The 21,284-nt window shown below is 51.3% G+C and overlaps 1 protein-coding gene across 10 annotated transcripts in view; it reads left to right on the forward strand.

The window, feature by feature from the left end:
• Window positions 1-21,284, forward strand: part of LOC147015035 (E3 SUMO-protein ligase PIAS2-like) — a 297,048-nt gene that overhangs the window by 205,505 nt on the left and 70,259 nt on the right. The window lies entirely within an intron of this gene.

The raw sequence follows: 21,284 nt of genomic DNA on the forward strand, positions 1-21,284 counted from the left end.
GATCGTGCCGATATCTAACATAATCACCGGCGGACATAGGGCTGCAGGCTGTGGGGCGAGGCCACGGATCCCGGATGAGGGGATAAGTGATAAATTATGCTCATGCTTCGGGCTTTCTGATTAATATATCAATGAGTGCATTCCATAATTAATGAATCTGGCATACAAAATGTTTTTTCATACCTGACATGTTACTTTGTGCAGTGTCACCAAACTTCTGTGTAATTAATAATTAATGAATTTGCTAGCTCTAACGATTTTTCAAACCTCAATATCTCGATAAATACTTGACCAATTTTCATTCTGAAAGTTGCATTATAATCAGTGAAGAATAATCTACAGGATTATCATAATCTCCGAGAGCTAAGCCTATTTTTTTCGTTTTTTTTTTTCTACAACCGGAAGTGAAATGTCCCCAGAGAGTGGATGGACTGGAAAACCACGTATTGCACTTACTGGTGATTCTGATGTGTTAATCCGGTTACTAAATGAACAATACATATTTATTAATCATGTCATTAGTAGTATTATCCCAGTGTATCTCTGTGAACTATTTCAATCGAAACGGTTAGTTTGGACTGTTTCGCGGTAACCTGAACTGAACATTGAGAACTTGTGGTATTATAGAGATGTCCGTCACCCCCACACTGGGGTAATTTTTAATTCTTCTTTTGATTATGTATATATACATATATATATATATATATATATATATATATATATATATATATATATATATATATATATATATATATATATGTATTTTTTTTTTTTGTTACGAATTCTGGCCCGCCTGGCGTGCGAGCGATTGCGTAACTCCAATCGCAACCGCGTCTCCCACCGGACGGACAATTCAGTCATGACCCTCCTGGCCAGGAGCCAGTCACGGGTGGGGGTTTAACCTCACCACGATCGTGCCAATTGCCCACCCGCGCAGGATAGGGTTGCTCGCCAAATTTGACCAACCTAAGTTCCTGCGCGAGTAGTCGACCGGGCGATCGTACCTCGCCGCAGGTCGGCCGAGGACACGAACCGCTTAAGCGGTCCGTTCCGTGCTACAATGATAACCGAGCGGTGTTATCGCCGACCTCGACGGATCAGATTCTCTTCTTTACCCGGGTGTTCAAAACCCACTACTAATTTATTCCGCGATTCAAGATGGCACTTTCAATGGGGAAAAAGACGACGAACGGGATACATTTCACACAAGGACATTTATTACAAAGCACATATTGCACACACAACACAAGCAAGGAATCATGCAATATACAAGAAAAGCGTTACCTCCGAATACGAGCAATGTACAGTCACTTACACAGGTCTAACTTATAGGGACACTGTGCCACAGCAGTCATACAAAAGCAACAGGAAAACCCTCCCCATAGGCAGGGAGGTAGACGGGGTTCGAAAACCTTTATGGTCGTGGGCCGTAGGTGACCGAATAGGCCCGCGAGACCGTGCTGGTTACCTGCTCCCTCGAGGGGCGACGGTCGGCGAGCCCTCTCCGGCACTCTCCTCTCGTGCGCGCCTCGACCCGGGACCACTGCTCGCAGCCCTCACGACTTGGCGCCCAGAGGGAGAGACGATCCAGAGCCCGACGAGTCCAACCACGACGGTCCAGAGCCCGACGAATCCAAACACGACGATCCAGAGCCTGAAGAAGAGGAGAGCTCAAACCCGACGTCCCAGGCAGGAGAGAGGAAGAATCCGACGTGATGATCCAGTCAGGAGAGAGAAGAGCTCAAACACGACGTCCACCAAGAGAGCGAGCCCACGCGCGGTCCGCCCTATATAGCGCGGGGCTCCGCCCTTCGCTCCTCCCCGTTTTTGGCTCCACCTCTCCTCTAGCCCTTTCGAGAAGCTCCTCGAAAAGGGGAGTTTCCTCCTCACGGCCGCCTCACACCCCGTATCCACCAATCGCCAGCGAGCTCTGGCAGCCTCTCCCGTCAGCCCCGTCGCCGCAAAAAAGGCGGGAAAACTCAAGCGCCGTTGTATGCCTTTCACGTGGCCTTCGTTTGAAGTCTTCGGATGGTCCAAAATAACGATGGAACAGAAAAACGGCTATCTCAAAGAGTCACAGCCCGATGAATCACACAAATTCCCTTTAAACAACGGTTGGGAACTATCTTATCTGCACATAAACTTAGCCTCATAACTGATCTAAGGACCCTTTATGGTGTATTGCGAATTTCCACAGACGTAACACTACCCCCTCCCTTTTTTTACAGACTCGTCCCGAGTCGTTGAATTTTCGTGTGCCATCATGTGTAAGTTCTCCCCTAGTACGTTTTACCTTCGGATCCCTGAGTGCGACATTCAGTGTATTCGTGTCCCCAAAATAAATAACCTACTGGCTGAGTAACTAACTAACTAAACAAACCCACTCATACAGACGACTTAAATAAAATTGCCGGCGCGAAGACATGCATGCCGGGGGCGCAAAACACATTTACATTGCACACCTTAACCTCACCTTATAAATTTACACTATTCCTGGCCCAGGATCGATGGACTCTGCAAGAGAAAAGAAGTTAGCAGGGAGCCAGGCTGCTCGCACGCAGTCTCTGGCACATGAAATGCAGGTGACGGGGAACAGGGCCGGCTGCTCACTCGCAGTCCAAGGCCTCCCCCTCAGAAATGGACGCAGCGAACACAACGGCGCACGAGCTACGCAAATGCAGTCTCCGTGCCAGGTCAAGTGACACGCGCAATGAACAGTGACGGATGGATGGATTCAAACACACGGTGCACGGGCCGCCACTGCAGGCCAGTATTCTAGCTGCCAACAGGGCAGTCCTAGCAGTTGGCGCGGTGATCCTGGCGCACATGGCAATGAACAGAGGGGGGGGATGCAAAACAGAACGGGGGCTGGTGAACATGGGCAGCCGGCATGGCATGGCAAAGGTGGTCAGGCAAGGCATGGCAAAACAAGGCCGCTGCAGCAAAAACAGCTGGCAGACGAAGTGGCCGGCACAGTCCTCGAAGCAACAGCCAGCAGACGATCCGACCGGCACAGGCCTTGCAGCAACAGCCAGCAGATGATGTGGCCGGCACAGGCCTTGAAGCAAACGGCCAGCAGAGATCCGACCGGCACAGGCCTTGCAACAAAAATAGCCGGCAGATGAAGTGGCCGGCACCTTGCCTTGAAACGGAGGTTGGTGGAGGGAGTGTGGTGGTGCTGGCCACTCGGAAGGCGGGCTCGGACCTACCCTACTGTCTCCCTCCCAACCTATCGCCTTTGCCTGTCTCTGTCCATATCAACCCCCTTAATTTGTAAAAATCAATTTAGCCCCAACTTATTTTTTTGTTTTTATTTTTATTCCTACTTCACCACTACAATTCGTCCCCTTACTCCCTTTACTGTCCTTGTTCGGCTAACCTATCGTCTCCTAGCCTACTCCCAACCCCTACGTTCCCTTCCTGGAGGGGAATAAGGGAGAGCTAGCGTCCTGTGTCGAGGCCCAACTCAAGCCTCAGGATGGCCTCCTCAGACTTCAGCGATCGAAACCCAAAGTGGGTCCAGCGGCCCACAACGAGAGCGAAGGGATGGTTGGTGCGGAGGGGTACACTTCCTAATCTACCCTATCCATTAACCTTTAAACTACCCCGGGGCTTACAACAAGCGCCTCTCGCTTAATCTACTGGTTCTATCAACCCAGATTCCCGTCACCTGTGTTGGTGTCCTTGCAAATTTCGGGCCTGGCCCCCCAATTTTCTTCCCGTGCCCTCACACGGCTTCGTGGCTGGGACGCAATGGCTCCCTTGGCAGGGACTACCCTCTGCCGATTCCCCAACGATGGCACCCCCGGGCACTACACTGCCTCCGAGCCTACCAGCTCCCTAAACACCGGGGAGTGCCCTCCCTGGCGACTCCCCTGAAACGCTCACGTGGCAGGCTGGCGCCCCGAGCCCCTTTCCGAGGATCATCCATGCCCACGACACTGCCCACGCGGCCAATGGCGCCCCGTCCCCCGCATCATGCGGGCGCACCCGTGCCCAACACGCTATCCCGGCCCCCCATGGGCCCTTGGCCTACCGTGGCCGACTAGCCCGGTGCCCGGGGTACACACTCAGCGACACACCTTTTGCAGCCACGCTCCCAGCCCGTCAACAGGGCTCCTGCACCCCTCCAAATCGGTATCGAGCCTACTTTCCCACCAACAACAAAACGACATCCATTTTTGTCAATTTGACTAACCCCCCTAACTCACATTGCACTGACCCCGGGGTCCCTTGGGCGGGAGTCACTCATCCCCCCCACCCAATCACTCATCGCACCATGCATACCACATTCGCTCCATACATACAGACCCGCTGGTCTCACTCACTCAACATGTCTCCTTTCCGCTCTTCAACTCACCCATCGCTGATCTCTGCCATCCTGCTCACTACTTCCCCGAACTACCTCGTGCTCCCACGTCATCCCTTACACTACAGCACTTTCCTTTTAACACTACGTAGCTAAGCTACGTCCCCACTACACATCCAAAGTCTGTCTCTCTCTCCAAATGATCATTTTTCCAACTGAGATCTCAACTAAAATCCCTCTAACTAATCCATTCCATGGGCCCCATGAGGATTTACCCCTGCCCCATGAAGCCGGTCTCGCGAAGCTAACCCTTCCCCCTAACGAGTTGTTTTCCTGTGCCCTGGCCAGGGGGATGTTCCACCCCTTGCCCAGGGAATCCTGTTCACCCGAAGCGAGGCTTGCCTTTTTTTTTAAAAATGCGCGTTCACCAGCGCGGAAACTCGCAACGTGTGCACCAGAGCGGCAATTCTCAGCCGCGCACCTTCGGCGTGACGTCATGGCAGCTGTTCGCGTACCTCGTCCCTCTTGGACGGTACCATCGGTAGGGGTTAAATCCCTTCCACTGGATTCCAACCATACGTGCAGCCATGACGTCACCCTGCGCATCAAAAAAACAAGCCTCGCGTTTTGAGGTGTTCCCCACACGAACACATGTGCTCTGCCCGTCGGAGCTTCACACACACGCTCTCGTGGAGAACCCATCCGGTCCAAATCCGTAACCCAGCCTACCTTTTGTCCGTCCGCGGGATCGGCAACATCCACCGCTGGTGTTCCCAGACCGGGTTTCACTCCCGCAAGCGCGCACATGGCGGCCTCGTGCGTACCACAGCATGGACCTCGCGCTCGCTGCTGGGTAAACCTGGCGCGGTCCCCGTTACAGCTACGGCCGCCACTCGGCCTTTGTCCTTCACCTGTCGCCGTCTCAGTCGCCTCCACGCACTCAAACTCCCGCGTGTCACGAGACTCGCACACCTCACCATTACACTCACTTTCGGACATGCGGTTGTGTGTTCCCACATGCCCACTGTCATCTCCCTCACATACAGCGACTTCACACACGCTGTCCCTCTCACACTCGGCCGTTCACGCACTCATGCCATTTCCCTCGCACACGTGGTTCCACTCGTACAGGGGGTTTCACTCATACCCGGGGCCTCTGTCACACACACCCCTTCACTCACGCACGGCGTACTGGGAAGCACGCATTTTACCACACTTGTGAGCACACACTTCGACACCACACACACTAGGACCACTCTCGCAACCACACTGGGGATTCGTGCCACCACTCGGGGTCCCGGGGTCTCCATACCCCCCAAGCCTCGAGTGCACCCGTCCACAGCACTCGCCCCCTCTAACTCGCTTGACACGACCGAACCCACCTGGTCGTGATCAGCTTCAAGGGAGAATAGCATCTCCCTCCGTTCCCGAAGGAGGCTATCCAGCTGCTCACAGCGGGTTGCGAAACAGTCCGCCAGCTCGCCCCCATTGTCCTCCACTACCTCAATGTGTGTGTGCTCGTCCTTAACCCCGTCTAATTCACCCTCTATCTCCCGTGTTTCTGCCAACTCGGTCACCTCATGTATATTAATTGCTTCCTGAATCTTCGTCTCTGTTTTCTCCGTTTTATTTAATTCATTCTTGACTCAATCTATCTCCCGTGTCTCTGGCAATACTTCTTCTTCCTTCTTTGTCTCTGTTGCATCCCTCTTCTCCATTTTTATTTGTGTCTCCTTTATTAGGGTTGGTCCCAATTGTTCCTTCATCCGACGAGTGGTGTCGATCAAGTCCTGCACCACCAACATTGCTCCTTGTGGTGATATCACACGTCCCACCTTATTGCGTTGTTCCACTTCCTGGCTCCTTTTGAGTCGTTCCTCATCTCGGAACTTTTTGAGTTGTTCGTTCTCTTTCCGGAGTTTTTCAATCTTCGTGGACACCAATTCTGCTTTCTCCTCGAGTTGGTTAATTTCAAACTTGTACAGTTTTTGTTTTCTCTCCCACTGTTCCTATCGTTCTTCCCTCTCCAATCTCATCGTTTCTTTCAACTGGCTTAGTTCTTTTTCCTGTTTCGTTCGTTGTTCTTTGTCTATCTCCTCGCACTCCAGCCTCGCCTTTTATTTCAATTGGTCAACCTAAAATTCATGTTCTTATTGTTTTCTATTCCATTGTTCCCCTCGTTCTTCCCTCTCCAATCTCATTGTCTCCTTCAATTGACTGATTTCTCCTTGCTGCTTCATTCCTTGCTCCTTCACTTTCTCCTCGCACTCCAACCTATTTTTTTTCCTTTTGTCGTTCAGTTTCAAATTCATACTCTTTGTTTTCTATTCCACTGTCTCTCTTGTTCCTCATTCTGTAATCTCGTAATTTCCTTCAATTGGCCAATTTCCTTCTCCTGCCTCATTCGTTCTTCCTTCATTCCTCTTTCTTTCATCTCATTCTTTAGTCTGGCCTTCGCTTCCAGCTGTTCGATCTCTAGAGTGTGGTTCCTTAACGTTTCATTCTCCGTTCTCTCTCTTTCCTTTTTTAATGTCCTTAGCTCGTTTTGTAATTTTCTCTCTTTGGTTTCGTGTTCCAGTAACTCAAACTTTTTTCCATTTTTCCTCACTCTCTTCATTCCTTTTCTTGCACATCTCATCCCTTTCCCTGCTCATCTCATCATACTTCAACCTTGCTTCTTCTTTCAATTGTTCCTTATCTTCCCGTTCTCTTTTTACCTTCTCGGCTTTTTCTGTTCCGTTTTCCTCTTCCTACCTCTCGCTCCAGGTGTTCCTCTACTCTTTTTATTGCCAAATCGTGTCTCCATTTTTGCTCTTCGAGCTCGGCCTTCCATTGTTTCTCCCATTGTTTCCGAAGTCTGCCTGCCTCGCCTGCCATGCCCACGTGGTTTGAAACGATTGATGAGAGCGCTCGCCTCGTGTCGTGCCGTTCGTTGCGCCAAAAATAGCCGCTCGCTCCGTGCTGCGCTGAGGTGCGATCGTGCTGCCATTATGCGACTCCGTTTGCCGGCAAAGTCCGTGCTCAGTATATGGGGTTGAGCTCCCCCATTGATTAAAATTACAACAAGTACCGTCCCGGGCCATGGATTCTACATTACTACACATATCTAATCCAACCGGCACCCGTTCGCCTTGAAAAGCCATCTTATTTCGTGGAATTAATTTTAATGCGCTCGAATTTGGTGGGAATCGAGGGTCGCTCCACTCCCTCTGAACCGATTCCCGTGAGTTTAGTTGGAGACCGAGGTGGATTCGAATCTCACTCCCGGACACCAGTGTTACGAATTCTGGCCCGCCTGGCGTGCGAGCGATTGCGTAATTCACATCGCCCACCGGACGGCCAATTCAGTCGTGACCCTCCTGGAACTACCACCAGGAGCCAGTCATGGGTGGGGGTTTAACCTAACCACGATCGTGCCAATTGCCCACCCGCGCAGGATAGGGTTGCTCGCCAAATTTGACCTACCTAAGTACCTGCGCGAGTCGTCGACCGGGCGATCGTAACTCGCCGCAGGTCGGCCAAGGACACGGACCGCTTCAGCGACCCGTTCCGTACTATCGGGATAACCGAGCGGTGTTATTCGTCGACCTCGACGGTTCGATTAATTATCGGGCGTATTCAGCCCACGACCAATCCTTTACGTGAAGCAAGATGAGGATTCAATGAAAGAAATGACGAAGCGAAGCGGGAAACAGTTCAACACAAAGCACATTTATTCGCGATGAACGGAAAGCACACATATTCAATTCCACCAAAAGCACACAGAAAAGAAAAACACAATGCAATTTACACAAAAAGCAAATGCGACAATGCAGATCTAATACCGATTACGCGAGCACACGGCAACACTTATACAATTTTACTTCACAGACGGCGCCGACAACACATACCCAAAACCAAGGAAAAGAACACCCTCAAAGATGAGGCGGGCCTGAGGCCGAGACCGGGTCGGGCCTACCCGTCTGGTGATGAGACGCGGAGCGGCGATGGTGCCTCAACTCCGCGGGCCTCGTGGGCAGTGTCTGGTAGGGGGTGGGAAAGGGGCCCCCTTGGTCGCACTATCTCAGCGCGGGGGGAAACAGGAGGGGGTTGCTGATGCTCGGGGTATAGAGGATTCCTACTCTGCCTCGAGTCCCGCGACGAGCGTCTCCACCTCGGCCAGGTCGCGCTGTCGGCCTCCCTGGGGTGCAGCTCCCTGCACGACGCGAGCACCCCCTCGTCTGCCCTCGCCGCCTCTCCACAGCTCCGTCCCCTCCGCTCCGACTCCAACGCACACGACGACGACCAGCTCCTTCTTGCCAACTCCACCGCCCGCGAAGTCTTAACTCTGTTCGCACTCTCTGTTCCCACTTGACTGACGAACGCGGTCGCTTTTATAAGCCCCGTGGCTTCGCCTTCTCATCTTTGACCCCCTCCCTTCGACCTTTCACCTCGCTCCCCATTGGCCCGAGAAAAAGTGGGCGTGAATGCTTTTTGATCCATAAATTTGCATATTTCGATCGCCCTCCAACGCCCTGGAGGCGGGGCCAAATCGCCCCTCGCTCACCGATTGGACGGCAAAAAGTGGGCGTGTGTCGTTTTTGATCCGTTGTTGAAGCACAAAATCCGTGATTTTGTACACGCTGTTCGGCGCGCGCCCTGCACGAGTCCAACACCGGTACCCACAAGCGGCGCAAGAACGGTGGCGATGCGACGGCAGCAATGCCAACCCTCCCGATTTCATCGGGAGGATTCCGAAAATTCACCCAAACTCCCGCCCTTACGATCACTATCCTTATCCTCCCGAAATTTTGATATTTTTGCACTGTTCACTAATCAGAATGTACTAGTATGAGAATTGAATGAAAAGCATCGTCTGCTACGTATAGCATGTGATAACTCCATAACGTTCGCTGCTACCAAATTGTACGTAAAAAATTGCAAATTCAAATGAGGAGCAGCGAAACATTGGGTCTGGATCTCGCTTATGCGATCATGCACTGAGATTTAGTGCATGCGGTATGTGTGCAATACAGTGCATGCGGTATGTATGCACAGTGTATATGCATGCGATACGCTCACTGCATGCAGCTGGGCCCCGTACCAGCCCGGCGGTCGCGACCACCGTGCGGTGTTTAACAGCCGCTAGAGTTCTACGAGTCGCGCTGCAGCTGTGGAACATCGACTTCGGGTTACCGATGCTTCAAGCCCTCGATGTTGATTACGAAATGGCAGAAAAGAAGCTTACGAAGACCAAGAAATGGTCTCAGAAGTACAAGACCGAATACAGTCTCCAATACCCGTGTATTCGAAAGTCTGAAAGAGGAATTCATCATGCGTATTAGTATTGTACAGTATGCAGCGTTGATATTTCAGTTGAGCACGGAGGTCGCGATGATATTCGGAAGCACGTTGGAAGCAAACGGCACACGGACATTGCAAAGGAGAGATCTTCGAGCACGAGTACCGGTACACTTCTGAATTATTTCACCAAACAAGGGACAAGCGAGGAAGAGGATGTTACCCGAGCGGAACTTCTCTTTAGTGGATTTATTGTGGAACATAACTTGCCCATATCAGTCTCAGATCATGCTGGACCTCAATTTCAAAAGATGTTTCCAGATTCAAAAGTTGCTTCAAAGTATGGATGTGCAAGAACAAAAACTTGCAAGATGTGCAAGATGTGCAAGAACAAAAAAAAAATAATAATAATAATAAAATAAAAAAAAAACAAGAACAAAAAGCAAGAAAAAAAAAAGAAAAAAAAAAAGAAAAGAAAAAAAGAACACTGGTCAACAATTTTTTACTTTCTGAATGTTGTCTAGATTTCTACAAGTGAATTAGGGTATTCTGGCACTGCTGAATCAGGAAATGGCATCCGTTTCTCTCCATCAGGTCAGGTTTTTGTGATAAGTTGATTTGAAAAAATCAGATCTTGTGACAAAATCAATTACATTTTTGTGGCATTATCAGCTGATTTTTGTCAACACATATCATCCTAAACATGTTTTTAAGAAAAAAAAGTTTTGCCAACAACATTTATTGATTACATGATAGAAACATCGATTACTGTCATCTGAATGGTGGGCATTGATAAAGGTAAGTACAAGTAAATTGCATGTTGCGTCACCACTGTTCAAACTTCAGGGCTTGAACTTCCGTTTCTTCGAACTCCTGGAATGTTCAGCGGCAGGGAGGTCTCTCTTCAGATTCCAACAGTAGTCAGCCATCATGACTGCGTCCCAGCGACCCTGATACCTGGTCTCCATCTCCTTCATGTCCTGATGGAATCTCTCCCCTGCTCGTCACTCATTGAACCCAGGTTCTCAGGAAACCGGTTCATATGTGAAAATAGGTAGTGCATCTTGATGCTCATGTTGCAGCCCAGGTTTCTGAAAGCAGTCAGCATGTTGTTGACAAGTTCTGTGTAGTTTCTGGCCTTATTGTTGCCAAGAAAGTTCTTCACTACCAAAACAAATGTCTTCCACGCTTCCAGTTCCACTGCTCATTGAGTTTTTGAACTCTGGATCTCTGATGAGCTGACGGATCTGAGAACCATCAAAGATGCCAACTTTCAACTTCTCCATGGTCAATCCTGGAAAAGCCTGGCACAGTAAGTGAAGCAGTCACCATCTTTGTCCAGAGCCTTGGTGAACTGCTTGATAAAGCCGAGCTTGATGTGCAGCGGTGGGAAGAGTATTCTGTCTCTGTCCACCAGAGGGTCGTTGATGACGTTCCTTTCTTTGCATGGCACCAATTCCTCCCGCACAGGCCAGTCCTTCTTCGTGTAATGCTGAGCACGGTCCCTACTATCCCACATGCACAGAAAACATGGGTACTTGGTGAAGCCAGACTGTTGTCCCAACAAAAAGTTCACCATCTTCAGGTCAACACAAATAAACCACTTATGCTGATCATAACCAATTTTCTCCAGCACGTACTTCACCGCTTCATACTTCTCCTTCAGTGTAGTCGAGTGAGCGATGGGTACAGAGGCAAACTGGTTGCCGTTGTGTAGCAGAACACATTTCAGTGATCGCTTTGCTGCTGTCAATGAACAGTCTCCAATCTTTGGGTTCGTACTGTGGCACTCCAAGCTTGAGCAGAAGCGCATGTCATAAATTGGCGCATGTAGGTATTGTACATTCTTCAGAGTTCGTTATTTCAAGAAATACAACTTTTTTGTATCACATTATTACAAAATCTGCCCCATTAACTTTAGTTTTGATCCACGAACTTTATGCTTTGCCTCACCAATTTTTGGAAGATTTTGAGGTTTTATGACTTCAAACTGATCCCTTTTCGACATAATCACCTAGAACTATCGTACCTGAATACTTCTTGTCATTAAAATAATTATTTCCAATTAAAACAATTATTTGACATGACATTTTACCCCACCAACTTCTTCTAAAATGCTCCACACATGCGTACATGTGAACAAAAATGTAAAAAACGACATGTGGCCATATCTCAAAAACTTGACCTGATTGAACAAAACTAATGTGAGTTTTGGATTCAGCGCATCAGATTCGTCCTAAATCAGCTTAAAAATGCAGACAACAAATTTGTTGTTGACCAGTGTAATTGGTGAGTTGTCAAATGTTACTGCTTCATCTATTGCCGATATTGCTAGACTAGCTCCATTTAGCCTAGCTACAGACGGTAGCAATGACAGTGGTGAGGCCCAGCTATATCCTGTCCTGATTTCGTACTATGACAACAGTGCTGGGATTGTGAAGCAAGGTTTGCTAAGTTTGCCTGCGTGCAAACAAGATTCCACTGGAGAAAACATTTTCAAACTGCATGATCATGAGTTCAGTGACAGGAAAATTCCGTGGGGGAAATTGTGTTTCCTTTTGTGCTGATAATGCCTCTGTCATGGTGGGCAAGCACAAAGGAGTCGCTGCTTATATCCACAAACAAAATCCAGAGTGCTACATCATGGGATGCCCTTGCCATATGATGCACAATACGGCCAAGAAGGCGGCTCAGGCCTTACCCGTTGAATTAGATGACTTTCTCATCGATATTTACTACTACTTGGACAAAAGTAGTAAACGCGTTGGCCAAAGGAGTGAAAGCACTGCAAGAACTCTGTGATGCCCCGACACACAAGATTCTGAAGCATGTCGCAACAAGGTGGCTGTCCCTTGGTCAGTGCCTAGACAGGCTGATTGAACAGTGGGAGCCACTTCGCCTCTTCTTCAAAGAAGAAGTCCGAAGAAAAATGCAACCAACTGTAGCCAAGACTCTAACAACGAGCAAGAAGGACGGCACTGTATCTACTGCCAGTACTGGCACTGCAGGATCAAGCACTAGTGGAGCAGCATTCACCACTACCACTGCAGTATCTGCTGCGAAGAAGACAGCAGGGACAGCACCAAAACCAATGCTGAGAGCAGGTAGCATCACCGGCCCTTCATCACGTTCATCTACAAAGCAGATCCCTTCAGAGTCGAGAAAGACTGTGATAGTCCCATCTACAGGCAAAGAAGGACCCAAGTTAAGTTCTGCTTTTGCCAAATCACTTGATAGAAGCTCAGCAAAACCTTCGAATCAGAGGTCTTCTTCCTTGGCTGCACCTACCTCAAGCTCTCTCCTCAAACGTAAAATTGGATCTGGTACTACGAGTCTGACCTCTTCTGCTGGCAGTAAACGCAAGTGTGATCGCCCTGCGGCTAAGTGTACTACGAGTTCTACAACTAAAAGCGCATCTTCCTCAAACACTGTGCAGGAATCTAGAGAAAAACGTGTCAACAGGATGTTCTTGTCTCCACAAACAAAACTCTATTGTTTCTTCCTTCGATATGCTAACAAGCTTTTTGAGAAGGGGAATCTTCTGCTCCAAAGAGACGAACCCTGTATTCATCTCCTGCACGGAGAATTGAATGGTCTTCTGAAAGATATCTTCGTACGGTTTTTGAAACCATCGGTGTCATCGGTTGCTCTGGTAAATGTACCCTTCTCTGACAGAAATCATCAGAAGAATGATGAGGACCTCATGATTGGGAACGATGCCAAACTGTATATAAGGGAACAAAGGAGTCTCAAGAAATCCACCTTCACTCTGAGTGAGTCAGACATCCAAGGTTTCTTCAGTGCAGTTCGCTCATATTATGTGAAAGCCTGCAATTACATCTTCAAAACCTGGCCGCTAGATGATGAATTAGCCAAGCATGCTCAGGTGCTGGATGTTAAGCTACACCAAGAAGTGGGGTTTGACTGTGTGGAGTTTTTTCATCAAGAAATTCCCCTGTCTGTTCAGTGGCGGTGATAGTGACATAGACAGTCTTGAGAGTGAATTCGCTCACTACCAGGCAGACGCCTCCATAGCTACAATTGCTACTGAGACAGTGAGAGTGGACGAGCAGTGGCATCGGATTTCACAGCTCACAGATCCCTGCACTGGTGCCAAGAAGTATCCTAACTTGAGCAAAGTGATGAAGGGAATCTTGGTCATTCCTCATTCGAACGCATCATGTGAGCGGGCACTCAGTCTTGTACGGAAGAATCATACTGAATTTCGTCCCAATTTGAGTGTCAAAACCCTGGAAGCTCTCTTAATTGAAAAACTAGCTCATAGCACCCCTTGCTACCAGAGAGAATACAGCAAAGACATAATCAGAAGGGCTAAAAGAGCCACACAGCTGTCACTCAGCAAAGCTGCCATGGAAAAAGCAAGCAGCAGTAGTACCAGCCAGTAAGGTAAGAAAAATTATTGCTTCTTTTGTGCTTTTTGTTAATCTTTGATTGTCCCCTAACTTACTAATATTAACATACATGTAACATTAAAAGTGCACAATTTTCCCCTTTTTTTGTTCAAAAAGTGGGAATTCTTAACATGTTAAATGCTCCAAAATAGGGCTCAGAGGGCACTAGAGAGCGTCTAGAACCCCAGAGCTTCCAGGGCCCTAAGGCGGGCCCTGGACCCCGCCGCAAGTGTCGAGCGCTCCGCGCTCGAGATGTGCGCTTCACGCACATTATTTGGTGTCGGTTGCAAATCCTCCCTAATTCTGATTTCCAAAAGTTGGCATCTCTGCGACGGTTGCGAGGTGTGACGTGAAGGTCGTGGCGGTTGTGGTGAAGCGGCGTTGTGGTTGGTGGTTGATGTTGTGGTTGTGGTGGTAATCATGGCGGTTGGTCCAAAATAAAGATAGTAAAAGAAAAACGGCTATCCTGAAGAGTCGCAGCACGCATAAATGATATGTATTCCCACTAGACAACGGGTTTGGGCCTAACTACACATGTACTTACCGAGATATCTCACCTAAGGGACCTGAATGGTGGTTTGCGAATTTGGTAACCACAACACTACCCCCTCCCCTTTTTACAGACTCGTCCCGAGTCGTCAAATTTTCGTGTGCCATCATGTGTAGTTTTCCCCTAGTACATTTTACCTACGGATCTCTGAGTGCGACATTCATGGTATTCGTGTCCCCAAAATAAATAACCTGAGGGCTGCGTAACTACCCAAACAAACTCACTCACACGGACGACTTAAATAAAATTGCCGGCGCTAGACAGACATGCCGGGGGCGCACTCATATTTACAGTACATCTTAACCTTAACTTACAAATTTTACACTAAACCATGGCCCAGGATCATTGAACTCTGCAAAAAGAAAGCAGTTAGCAGGGAGCCAGGCTGCCCGCATGCAGTCTCTGGCTCAAACAATGCAGGTGACAGGGAACGTGGCTGGCTGCTCACACGCAGTCCAAGGCCTTCCCTTTTGAACTGAACGCAGTGAACCACAACGGTGCATGGGCTGCACAAACGCAGTCTCCGTGCCAGCTCAAGTGGCACACGCAATGAGCACAACGAATGGATGCATGAACACAAACACGGTGCACGGGCCGCCACTGCAGGCCCGTGTTGTAGCTGCCAACGGGGCAGTTCTCGCAGCTTGCAAACTGTTGCTTTTACGATCCTGGCGCACATGGCAATGAACAGGGGGGGGGGGGCAAAGCAAAAATTGAACGGGGCTGGTGAACATGGGCAGTGGGCATGGCATGGCAAAGGTGAGCAGGCAATCACAGCCCGCAGAAGAAGGCCGTCGCAGGCAAACACAGCCGGCAGATGAACTGGCCGGCACAGGCCTTGAAGAAAAACAGCCAGCAGATGAACTGGCCGGCACAGGCCTTGCAGCACAGCAGCTGCAGACGATCCAGCCGGCACAGGCCTCGCAGCAAAACAACAGCTGCCGATGAAGTTGGCCAGCCTTTGCCGTTCCGTGGAGGTTGGTGGAGGGAGTGCGGTGGTGCTGGCCACTTGGAAGGTGGGCTCGGACCTACCTACCTGTCTCCCTCCCACCTATCGCCTTTGCCTGTCACTGTTCATACCCACTCCCTTAATTTGTCAAACCCCAATTTAGCCCCAACTTAATTTTTTTTGTTGTTTTTATTTTTACTTCCCCACTATAAATCGTCCCTAACCCCCTTTATTGTCCTTGTTCGGCTAACCTATCCTGTCACCTAGCCTACTCCCAACCCCTACGTTCCCTTCCCGGAGGGGAATAAGGGAGAGCTAGCGTCCTGTGTCGAGGCCCAACTCAAGCCTCAGAATGGCCTCCCCAGAGTTCGGCGATCTATAACCAAAGTGGGTCCAGCGGCTCACAACGACAGCGAGGGGATGGATGGTGCGGAGGGGTACACTTCCTAATCTACCCTATCCATTTAACTGTTAAACTACCCCGGGGCTTTCAACAAGCGCCTCTCGCTTAAACTATTGGTTCTAACAACCCAGATTCCCGTCGCCTGTGTTGGTGTCCTCACAATTTCGGGCCTCGCCCCCCAATTTTCTCTCCGTGCCCTCACACGGTCTGGCTGGGACACGTGGCTCCCTTTGGCAGGCACGACCCTCTGCCGAATCTCCCGCTATGGCACCCCCGGGCACTACACTGCCTCCGAGCCTACCAGCTCCCTAACACCGGGGAGTGCCCCTCATGGCACCTCCCCTGAAACGCACACGTGGCAGGCCGGCCTCCCGGGCCCCTTTCCGAGGGTCACCCGTGCCCACAACACTGCCCACGCGGCTAATGGCGCCCCGGGCCCCCGCACCAAGCAGGCGCACCCGTGCCCACTACTCTATCCCGGCCCCCCATGGGCCCTTGGCCTACCGCGGCCGACTAGCCTGGTGCCCGGGGTACCCACTCAGCGATACTCACCTTTCGCAGCCACGCTCCCAAGCCCGTCAACAGGGCTCCTGCACCCCTCCAAATGGGTTTCGAGCCTACATTCACACCAACAACAAAACGACCTCCATTTTTCAATTTGACTAACCCCCTAACTCACTTTACACTGACCCCGGGGGTCCCTTGGGCGGGAGTCACTCCTCCCCCCAATCACTCATCGCACCATGTATTCCCCATTCACTCCACACACACAGACCCGCTGGCCTCACTCACTCAACATGTACACGTACTCTCCTCACAACCCACAACTCTTCAACACACACACCGCTGAACTCTGCCATCCTTCTATCTGCATCCCCTTACTAACTCGTGCTCCCACGTCGTCCCTTAAACTACAGCACGTTCCTTTTAACACTACGTAGCTAAGCTACGTCCCCACTACACATTCACAAGTCTGTCCATGTCCTCAAATAAATCATTTTATTTCCCAACCTAAAGCTCACTAAATCCCTCTACCTAATCCATTCCACGGACTCCATGAGGACTTACCCCTGCCCCATGGAGTCGGTCTAACTAAGCTAACCCTTCCCCCTAACTAGTTTCCATCCTGTGCCCAGGTCAAGGAGGTCTTCCACCCCTTGCCCAGGAATCCTGTGCACCCGAAAGTGAAGCTTGCTGTTTTTTTTTTTTTTCATGCGCAGCACCTGCGCGGCAACTCGCGCACTTTACACCTGCCTGTGACGTCATGCAGCTGCACGTGTTCCTCGTCCCTCCTTGGACGGTACCATCCGGCAGAGATATCCCTCCTGCCGGATTCCAACCCCACGTGCAGCCATGGCGTCACCGTGCGCATAAAAAAAACAAGCCCCACGTCTCGAGGGGTTCCCCACGCGAACACATGTGCTTTGCCCGTTGGAGCTTAACACACACGATCGCGTGGAGAACCCGTCCGGTCCAAATCCGTTTACCTGCCTAAACTTTGTCCGTCCGCGGGATCGGCAAATCCACCGCGTGCGTTTCCGGACCGGGACTTCACTCTCGCAAGCGAGCACGTGGTGGTCTCGTGCGTTGCACAGCACGAACCGCGTGCTCACTGCTGGGTGAACCCGGCACGGTCCCCGAAACGACCACAGCCGCTACTCGGCTTTCGTTTCTCCCATGTCGCCGTCTCCGTCTCCATTCAACCCACGCACACCTGCGTGTTACGACGCACACAGTCCACTCCATCACATTCACACCGGGAGACGCGGCTGCGTGCTCCCGCATGCCAACCGACATCTCCCTTACATACCGCTCTCTCACACACACGGTCTCCCTTGCATTCGGCCGTTCACTCACGTTTGCCATTTTCCTCACACAAACCATACCACTTGCACACGCGGGGGCACTCGCCCGCGGTGCCTCACTCATACACCGTGCCTCACTCACACACGCGGGGGCACTCATCCGCGGTGCCTCACTCACACATGCGGGGGCACTCAACCGCGGTGCCTCATCCACACACGCGGGGGCACTCAACCGCGGTGTCTCATCCATACACCGTCCCTCACTCACACACGCGGGGGAACTCAACCGCGGTGCCTCATCCACACACGGTGCCTCACCCACACACGCGGGGGCACTAACCCGCGGTGCCTCACTCATACTGGCCGTTTCATCCACACACACGGCCTCTCTCATACACGGTGCCTCATCCACACACGGCGTGCTGGGAAGCACGCACTCCGGCACCATCGCCACCACACCACTCACACACGGGGTCGCTTCCACACACGGGGACGCACTCACACCTTGCACCACACACACAGGGACAACCACACTTGGGATTCGTGTCCCCACAAGGGTCTCCGGGGCCTCTATACCCCCCAAGCTCTCCGTGCACCCGTTCGCAGCACTCGCCCCCTCAACCTCGCAAAGCACGACCGAACTCACCTGGTCGTGACTCACCTCAAGGGGGCAGACTCCCTCCCCTCGTTCCTGGAGGAGGCCATCCAGCTGCTCGCACCGGGTCCCTGCACGCTCCGCGAGCTCACCCCCATTATCCTCCACTACCTCCGTGTGTGTGTGTGCGTCACTTACCCCGTCTTCATCGTGTTGTCTCTCCTCTATTTTTTCTGTCTCCCGTGTCTCTATACATTTATAAGTTTCTGTCGTCGTCACCTCGTGTCTCGTCTCACACGTTTTGGTCTCCCCATTTAATTTTTCCCTTTTGGTCACCGTCGATTCCTCTGTCACGACCCTCGCCCAACACGACCCCGAATTATTTTTTTACCCGCCTCCACCGCGGGCCTGTCAGCCGTTGCACCCCCTTCCAGCTCGTTTGCTCCCACACGTGGAGTCGCCATTCCCAGCTCCCTGGTCACGGCCTTCATGCCCGCCTGCAGGCATCGGCCCATGTTCTGCGTCTCACCCCGCAGCTTTTTCGTTTCTTCCTTCATTTGCTTGTTCATGCCTTTCATTTCGTTTATAAATTCAGTTGTGTTTGCATCCATCTTTTCGATTATTTGTTGTGTATTCGCATCCATTCTCGCTGTCATTGCCGCCAGCATGGCGCATAGCTGGGCCATGTCGGGTGCGCTTGGGTGAGCCGTTTCGGCAAGGGTCGGCGGGTTTTGGTGGAGAGGGGGGGGGAGGTGTCGTACACCGCGGCCGCTGCCGCTCCTATTTCGGGCTCTGGGTTCAGTTGGGCGAGTCCGTGTTCCTGCACAATCAACATTTCCTGCTCGGGGATTCCATCCTGGACCATGGATTCTACACATTCTACATCCATTTCTAATACCCCCGGCTCCCGCTCGCCTTGAGACACCATCTTGCTTCTCGTGAAGGGTTAATTTCGCTCGCTCGTAATTTGGAGGGAATCGGGGGTCGCTTCTCTCACCCCTGGACCGATTCCCGTGAATTTAGCCGGAGACAGGAGAGCCCGTTTTCCTGTTCTCCGATACCAGTGCCGCGAGGAGGGCGATGAATTTGTATCGCACGACCTGACACCAGTGTTGCGGTATTCGCGCCCGCCGGCGTGCTGACGGCCACGTAAATCGAATCGCGGCACGTCGCCCACCGGACGGACAATCCAGTCGTGACCCTCTCGGACTAACGCCGGGAACCAGTCACGGGTGGACCTTTCGGTCTCACCGCGATCGAGCCAATCAGCCCCCGCGTGGGATAGGGTTGCTCGCCAAATTCGACCTACCTAAGTACCCACGCGGAGGGTAGACCGGGCGATCGCACCTCGCCGCAGGTCGACTTCGGACACGGGCCACTTAAGCGACCCGTTCCGTACTATCGGGATAACCGAGCGGTGTTATTCGTCGACCTCGACGGTTCGATTAATTATCGGGCGTATTCAGCCCACTACCAACCCTTTACGTGAAGCAAGATGAGGATTCAATGAAAGAAATGACGAAGCGAAGCGGGAAACAGTTCAACACAAAGCACATTTATTCGCGATGAACGGAAAGCACACATATTCAATTCCACCAAAAGCACACAGAAAAGAAAAACACAATGCAATTTACACAAAAAGCAAATGCGACAATGCAGATCTAATACCGATTACGCGAGCACACGGCAACACTTATACAATTTTACTTCACAGACGGCGCCGACAACACATACCCAAAACCAAGGAAAAGAACACCCTCAAAGATGAGGCGGGCCTGAGGCCGAGACCGGGTCGGGCCTACCCGTGTGGTGATGAGACGCGGAGCGGCGATGGTGCCTCAACTCCGCGGGCCTCGCGGGCAGTGTCTGGTAGGGGGTGGGAAAGGGGCCCCCTTGGTCGCACTATCTCAGCGCGGGGGGAAACAGGAGGGGGTTGCTGATGCTCGGGGTATAGAGGATTCCTACTCTGCCTCGAGTCCCGCGACGAGCGTCTCCACCTCGGCCAGGTCGCGCTGTCGGCCTCCCTGGGGTGCAGCTCCCTGCACGACGCGAGCACCCCCTCGTCTGCCCTCGCCGCCTCTCCACAGCTCCGTCCCCTCCGCTCCGACTCCAACGCACACGACGACGACCAGCTCCTTCTTGCCAACTCCACCGCCCGCGAAGTCTTAACTCTGTTCCCACTCTCTGTTCCCACTTGACTGACGAACGCGGTCGCTTTTATAAGCCCCGTGGCTTCGCCTTCTCATCTTTGACCCCCTCCCTTCGACCTTTCACCTCGCTCCCCATTGGCCCGAGAAAAAGTGGGCGTGAATGCTTTTTGATCCATAAATTTGCATATATCGATCGCCCTCCAACGCCCTGGAGGCGGGGCCAAATCGCCCCTCGCTCACCGATTGGACGGCAAAAAGTGGGCGTGTGTCGTTTTTGATCCGTTTTTGAAGCACAAAATCCGTGATTTTGTACACGCTGTTCGGCGCGCGCCCTGCACGAGTCCAACACCGGTACCCACAAGCGGCGCAAGAACGGTGGCGATGCGACGGTTGCAAGGTGTGACGTGAAGGTCGTGGCGGTTGTGGTGAAGCGGCGTTGTGGTTGGTGGTTGATGTTGTGGTTGTGGTGGTAATCATGGCGGTTGGTCCAAAATAAAGATAGTAAAAGAAAAACGGCTATCCTGAAGAGTCGCAGCACGCATAAATGACATGTATTCCCACTAGACAACGGGTTTGGGCCTAACTACACATGTACTTACCGAGATATCTCACCGAAGGGACCTGAATGGTGGTTTGCGAATTTGGTAACCACAACAATATATATATTTGGCCACGCTGTTTTATGAGTCCCCTACCGGTTTCTTCTGTCTGTCGGTTTGTTATCCGTATGTCTGTCCCATTTTTATTTCCCCCCTCCCCCCCCCATTTTCTTTAACATATTCAACTGAAACTTAGTAATGGCTTTATGATAAGTTACAGAACAAATGTGAG

The sequence above is a fragment of the Eptatretus burgeri genome, chromosome 12, assembly GCF_056783735.1.
Source record: "Eptatretus burgeri isolate ZD-2024b chromosome 12, Ebu_testis_v1, whole genome shotgun sequence".
Lineage (NCBI taxonomy): Eukaryota > Metazoa > Chordata > Myxini > Myxiniformes > Myxinidae > Eptatretus > Eptatretus burgeri.